The 7,419-nt window shown below is 26.6% G+C and overlaps 1 protein-coding gene across 4 annotated transcripts in view; it reads right to left on the reverse strand.

Moving 5' to 3' along the window:
• Window positions 1-7,108, reverse strand: part of LOC111618808 (BTB/POZ domain-containing protein 7-like) — a 58,139-nt gene extending 51,031 nt beyond the window's left edge. For 2 of the 4 annotated variants that reach the window (XM_023360379.1, XM_023360376.1), the window contains exon 1: window positions 5,999-6,208. The gene's annotated coding sequence lies outside the window, so the exon portion shown is untranslated. Of the gene's footprint in view, window positions 1-5,998; window positions 6,209-6,536; window positions 6,557-7,020 lie in introns of those variants that run through there. The other 2 variants (XM_023360377.1, XM_023360378.1) reach the window with 2 other exon arrangements.
• Window positions 7,109-7,419: the final 311 nt, after the last annotated feature.

A 7,419-nucleotide genomic window follows, 5' to 3' on the forward strand; every position in this document is an offset into this window, starting at 1 on the left:
ATACAGTAGAACCTCGATTATCCGCCCTAATTGGGGACTGGGGTTGGTCGGATAATTGAAAAGTCGGATAACCGAAAAGTATGAAAAAATCCATTATTAGTGTAGTATATTATTATATCCCATGTAATTAGTATATTAGTATATTGCTATTAACCTACTTTGCATTGAATTTTCATCGATGTTAAGCCTAACAAAAATTTTTTAAAATAATAATCGTCGCTATTGTATTGTTTAAAATTAGAAAATTAAGCCTCGTTTAAATACTGGCTCCCTTTCATGGTCGAATAAGTGTTGCCAGCTAAAACACGTAAAAATAATGTTAAAGTAGCCAAGACATAGCCAAATATTGTAGCGCCACATCACTAGCGGAGATTTGAAATTTGCCAACTAGGACGGTCGGTTAACCGAGGTTTCGGTTATTCGAGGGTCGGATAATCGAGGCTCTACTGTAATCAGTTTTGTTTTAGAACAAATTTCATTAATTATCTTTTGTTTAAATTTAATAATTTTCTCAACTATCTTTTACTTAAGTCATTTTGATTGATGCATAGAATCATTTTCATTTCTCAGTATCTTATCTGATTTCTAGACAGATCCAAAACTGATGGTCACTGACATTAATCTGGGTCATATTAGTCAGAAATGTTTATAATGCAACTAATGGAGTGCTTTTACTATTAATGTTCATCAATCCAATCTATGTGCACTAGCAAAAAAAGGTTCCAAACTTTTCCTCTAGGATAAATTTTTGTCTGTTAAATCAAGGGTCTATAGTATTATGATTTGGAAATAGTAATGCCACAGTTTAACACCAATTTGACAAAGAATATGGTCCCAAGTCTGTGCCATCTGATATGACAGTCAAACAGTAAATGTCTGACCAGAAAATGATAATGTCCGTTTTCAAGATTTAATGCAATTTTTGTTGCTTTTTCTCAGATTAAAGAAGCAATTTAAAGGGATATAATTGTTACACACATACTCAAGTAAAAAAAAAAACAACATAAGTGATCCCAGAGAATGACAAATGAGTCAGAAAAATTTTTGAAGAATTCCAACTGCATCAACCAAAAACGCCTCATAACAGCTATACATCAAAAGATCATCTCTACAGACCATGAAGGCAATATTGGATCCATTTCCATACAAAATTCAGCTCTGTCAGCCATTGCACGAATGTGATATCCCAACACAGACTAGACTTTGAAAATGTGACAACTACAAAATGGGTAATTGAATTAACTAACTTGAACAAGATCTGATTTAGTACTGAGGATCCATTTCTACCTCCAGGAATATGTAAATAACTAGAACTGAAGACCTAGGGCTATGAAAATACTACCTCTTCATTTGCAAGGAATAATGGTGTGGTGTGCACTCAACAGGAAATGCATAATTGAACCCATATCCATCAATGGAAATTATTAGTGCAAGGTAAAGGCAAATATTTACAGAGGAGTTTGAACCAACAGCAAGACATCATCAAATGGTCAATATCAACTGGTTCATGCATGATGGCACACTTTCACATCAAGTTATTGATGTGTTTTCCTGGCTACAGGATACATTTTAGAACAGTATCATGCTTTGATCACCAAGAGATTCATTGAACAAGGCATTAAATGGCCACTCTACAGCCCACAGAAAAAAAACTAATGAAATGAACCCTCATGAGATTTTGTGTGGTTATTTAAAGAACCAAGTCTTCCAAAATGGCCTTAGACCATTGAGTACAATGTATAAAAACACCATTTCAGACAGAATTTAGTAGACCAATGATAAAAAGCACATTCTTGGCAAATTCCAGTCTTATTTCTATAATGGTGGAGATATTATCAATTTTGAAAAATCAGATCTATTAATTTTGCTTATTGCTTAAGGTTATCTGAAAATTTCAGTAAATTTAGTAATAACAAAGTTGTGTCACACCACTTTTTAAAACCTTTTCTTGGCCACCATATAATTTCAATTCTAAAGTGCAGGAAATAGAGGATTCACACAAGCAAAGTCCTTTTTTCTTTTGATTGATTCAAGCTGAGGTTTTTTAGCTGTTTCTTCCCCACATGTGAATTAGCTTTTATTGCCTTTATAACTAGAGATGAAGAACAACCTCTAGTCATAAAGGAAATAAAGGATAATTCCTTTGCTGACAATATACTCCAGAATACTTTTATAATTCCAAGATTACCCTCTGTATTTTTTATAACATTCCATTGAATATAGTCAGGAAATTGATTTCCATTTATCATCAATACAATTTAAGTAAAATGATGAAATCAATTTCCAGGGCAAAATTTTTACACCTACTTTTTCTTTTTAGTAAGTATAGTAGTTTTAATTTAATAAATCAAATTTGTTTTTTGTTGAGTTTCTGTCATTTCAGCATTTATGCTATTTACATATAATATTTCAATATCATTATTTTTGTGACCTTGTCAAGGAAATTTGCCTTTGCACATACATATTCTGCAATGTACTATTATATTATTCTGGATTTAATTATTTTGAACAAATGTATCATTTAAAAAAAAGCAATAATTTTCTAATCTGATCATGACTGTCATTTTTCCTTCAGAAATATTTTTCTCCTGTTTTTTTTCCTTCTTTTCTCTTAAATTAGTGTCAAACTTTGAATTTAATTCTATAAAGATGAAAAATAGACTTTATTCTAATTCATAATTATCAATCCCATATAACTTCTACACTCTAATTTAATATAATTAATTACATTTATGTTAATTATATAATTAACATAATTAATTAAAATTTAAAAATTACAAATAGTTTTTATTTTCATAAAACTCATTTTTAACTATATCAGATACAGTTAGAAACCTTTGTGCTACAATTCTTTTATGTAACATTTTTTAAAGAGCTATTTTATGGACTGGTACATACTCAGATTTTACATTTATATATGATATGACAATCATAGAAATATAAATATTTTTCATTCTCTCCCTCTTTTTAAACTTCCAAGCTTTTCTATTTTTTTTCAGTATGTACTTTAACATTTTTATTTCAAAGCTCTTTTCACTTGTTTATATTTTGCAAGCAGTTAAGCACCCATATATTCTGCACACAATTTCACCTACTTTTCAAACAATAATAATCTTATATGTTATAAGCAATATGCATGAAACTAATTTATTAAGAGAAATCTAAATTTTAATACTAATTCTAGATCATCCATAATTATTTTCATAGTTTTACTTTTCATGAATAGTAATTGACAGTTATAATCTAAAAACAATATAAAAATAATATTTTAGAACTAATTAAGACTACAGATTTAAAATATGTAAAGTTTACATAAATTTTCATAAGGAAAGTTTATTTTTTCTTATATTCCTACATAAATAAACAATTTGTGCTTTTCAATTGTTTTAATCCCAAGATCTTTATTTATTTTGTTCAAATTCTATAAAATATGGAATTAATTTTTCTAATTATCAACAAATCAGCTACACATTTGAACTTTTTTAAAAATAAATAAATTAGTCAAATTGTCATAAATTCTTACATCAACAAATTTTAACACAAAGTTAAATGAAAAGGAAAAAAGATTACAAAGTAATAAAGTTTATAATCTTTTTCTTTAAGTTTTAAAACATTACAAAAATAACCTTAAAAAAGGGAAAATTTTACCAGGATATTATTCATTATTTAATAAATAAATTATCACTAAAATAATTTTCAATTAACAATTTTAACACTTTAATAAGTTAATTTTTTGCTAATAATTCTGGAATGCCTAAAAAAATTGAATGAAAGTGAAGCTCAAAATCTCAACTTTTGTAAGTCAGTGTACATTACTAAGCCCTCTAAATCAAACTCTTTTCTAAATAAGTATTTTGAGTTATCATATAACCATATACAGATTATATTTCTTATGAAAAAGCATGATAACTTAGCCTGCCACTAGTAACAAATTCATTAAATCAATTAATTTAAGGAGTACAGAGATGTGTAATAATAAAACGCTAGTATTTTTGGTTATTATTTCATTTATCTCTGAAAATATATATATATATTAACAAACACATAACAAACTACGATTATTTAAACAAGAAAGAAGAATACCCTTATCAGTTTAATAAAAGAAATAAACTGAAGAAAAAATAACTTAATCAATACATTAAATGATAATATCTTTGGATCTAAACTTAGAATAAAATAAATTTAATAAAGCAATCATTATAGAACAATTCAGCTTTACAATAATAGTTAACAGTATTTATCATCATTTTATTTATTATGATGAGGATAATGAAAATGTATAGCATTCTATAAATTTCTTAAAAAGACTGACTTTTAATTCAAATTTAGAATTTTGACTGTTGTTTGATTTTATTGTTGATGACTTGGTTATATTTATTACATCTGATCAATGAAACTCTTTGCTATTTGGATTAATAGAATTACTTAAATGACTTTAGTCAGATTACATTCTGACTATCATAAGACTAATTAAATTAACCTTATTACAGCACAAATGTAATATGGCTTAAGTTGTTTGAATAATTAAAACTTTAGGTTGATTTGAATTTATCTTTACTAGATTTACATAAGTTATCAAAATTCCAAAATTATAGATTATTTTATTAATAATTAAATAACTATTGCAACCTTTAGAGTAACTATTTCTAAAGAATAGATTGAATAACAAATAAAAAAAATGTTATTTTTATATAAAACTTTTAAATAGAAGTTTTTAAGAGAAACTTTTCTTAATTTTGTATAAAAAATCATAAAAAATTTTAAATCCAATTTCAAAAAATGTTTGATAATGTAAGAAATACCAGAATGTTAATTAGATAATTATCATTTACTGTTAATTTTTCATGGTATACCTTAACTAAATTTGATTACATATAAAAACATTTAAGATAACAAAAAAAATTGAACAAAGATGCCTTACAATAAAATAAAATCATCTTAACAAAGATGTTCTATTTTTAGAGTGTATGACATATGTAAATTCAATTGATATGCATATTAAAAAACTCTTGATGTTACACACAACTTTTATAATATCCATATGTTAACTGTTCATCAATAAGGTTATATTTTCAAAAACGAAAAGTCAGTGTATCTAAAATAAAGAAAATTTCCTCTAGATTTTTTTTCAAACATGCATCTATAGTCTTTCCATTCATTCAGAAAACATCCATTCTGACAAAGTGACATCATTATCCTTTCTTTTAAAAACATTAACCAAAATTATTGAATTACATTAAATAATACTATATTCTTCTAATGAAATAAATAGCTATGAAGTAAATTTTTAAACAGCATTAGTGAAGTATAATATATTATTATTAAAATATACATAATATACAAAGTAGATTGCAAATAATTTCAATATATTTATTTCATCAATTCAAAGACTCAAAATTTCTCATTTTCATTTAAAAAGAAGAAATAGATACACTTAACATATTAAACATCTAAATTTTTTTAAAAATTAGCCTTAATAACTATAAATTTATACTCCGGCAAAAGTAAAGTAATTCGGTATACGTTTACAATTTTTAAATTAGCTGTTATATAAGATCTTTACTCATTATTATTGACATTTGCCTAAACATTACAACAATATACAACATATTTAAGCTAAATGAAAACATCCAATCACTTTAAGTGTTGTAATATTAAATAGACAATAACAAACTGATATACAATACTTTAAATGTTCATTATATCCTTTTTTAATAGTAATTCTTATCAATTAAGTAAATAAATATTTATACAATAAAATATTAAGGTTTAATTTAATGATACAATTCATTTTCTGTTGTTTTTTTTTTCTTACAATATAGAGCAATAGAGATTTATAATGGATAAAAACATATTCAATGTTGAAATTCGTGACGTATACAACAGAAGTTTATAGTATTACATGCAAAACCTTTTGTAAACTTTACTAATTTGCAAAAGATTATAACGATAATAGTGATTTAGGATGTTGTAAGTAAATATTCGAAACTATACTTACCGCGATAATTTTTATTTTTATTTTTTTATATATATATATTTTTTTTGTTAAAAATACGACTGACACATATCTAGTTTTTCATGTTTTCTAATATAATTTATAACAATTCTGGAAAGTTTGGAAATGAAACAAATGTAAAAATGATTTGAAAGACAACAACAAACACAAAACTAACATGGATGTCGGATCGAAACATTCGCGGACAATGCAGCAATGTTGCCAACTAAGCGTAATTGCAGCAATAAAAATTCACAATGACAATTTTGCGGACATTCTATGACAAATTTGAATAAAATGCATATATTATAAAGTATCTAGTCGAGTGTCTTAATACTTAATCTTTCGTTAAACGAACGTTATTAAATTCTTACGCGAATCTTAAAACGCGAAAACACGCTCAATTTTCAAACTTTCGTTTAATTAATAAAATGGAAAGGAAAAAAATATTAAAAACGTTTTAATTCGTTCTTATATTTCAGCAGATTCGTTTGTAGTTTCAAAAATCGTATTTTTAGGGAAGCAATAGTAATGGGCATACCTTATATGAGCCTGTTTTGGAGGAGGGGAAAAAAACAATAAAACGTTTGACACTAGACCGAAATATCTAAATCGAACCGATTCGAATATAATACTTGAAGAAATAAATTTCATATTTAGCGTTCATTAATAACAAGAGAAAAATTTGATGCTGAATGTATTGAAGAGAGAAAGCAAACGTAGTGTAAGGTAAAGTCGGAAGGAGGAGAAAAGAAATAACGGGTAGAAAACTTTCACATAATTTCTTCCAGCATTTTTGACTATGTTCAACCGTTTCCCCTTTAAATATTTTAATCGAATAAAAGTTTTGAGACGTACGACTTTTTCTATGCCGTCATCTTTCATACGAGTCGAGTATTTTGGTCTCTTGAGAAGGGTTGTCAATGTGCATGGCGACTGGTGCTACTAAAGGCAAAATGCTCTATCTCCATAAAAATTGAAAATAAACTTATGAACTTATCATATATAAAATTAGTATCCTTTACCTACACTGCGTCGTATTCTGCGTGGAAAATGCTCTGTGATAATTAACTAGGCTATAGACGTGCTCCCAGACGAAGCTCATAGCATGTCTGAAGCACGATTACAGCTTTCAATGTATATGGTTTATAGATGTATTAAAATAATTAGTGAAAATATACATTGTATATTTCTATATTCAATCTATGCTGTATTATCCTCTTATCTCCTAAATGTACTGTACAGTACCAGGGATTTCCAACGTGATCTATATCGACCTTTTAGGAATCGATGAACAACTTACCGGTAGTTAAATACATATTGTATATGAACTATCATTTTCCAAACTTTCCAAATATAAAAAAAATTATTAAAAAATAATGTATATATTACTGTGAATGACCGATATCTGGCGAATGTCAACA

The sequence above is a fragment of the Centruroides sculpturatus genome, unplaced genomic scaffold (genome assembly GCF_000671375.1).
Source record: "Centruroides sculpturatus isolate CEXI.00-Female unplaced genomic scaffold, Cexi_2.0 scaffold13, whole genome shotgun sequence".
NCBI lineage: Eukaryota > Metazoa > Arthropoda > Arachnida > Scorpiones > Buthidae > Centruroides > Centruroides sculpturatus.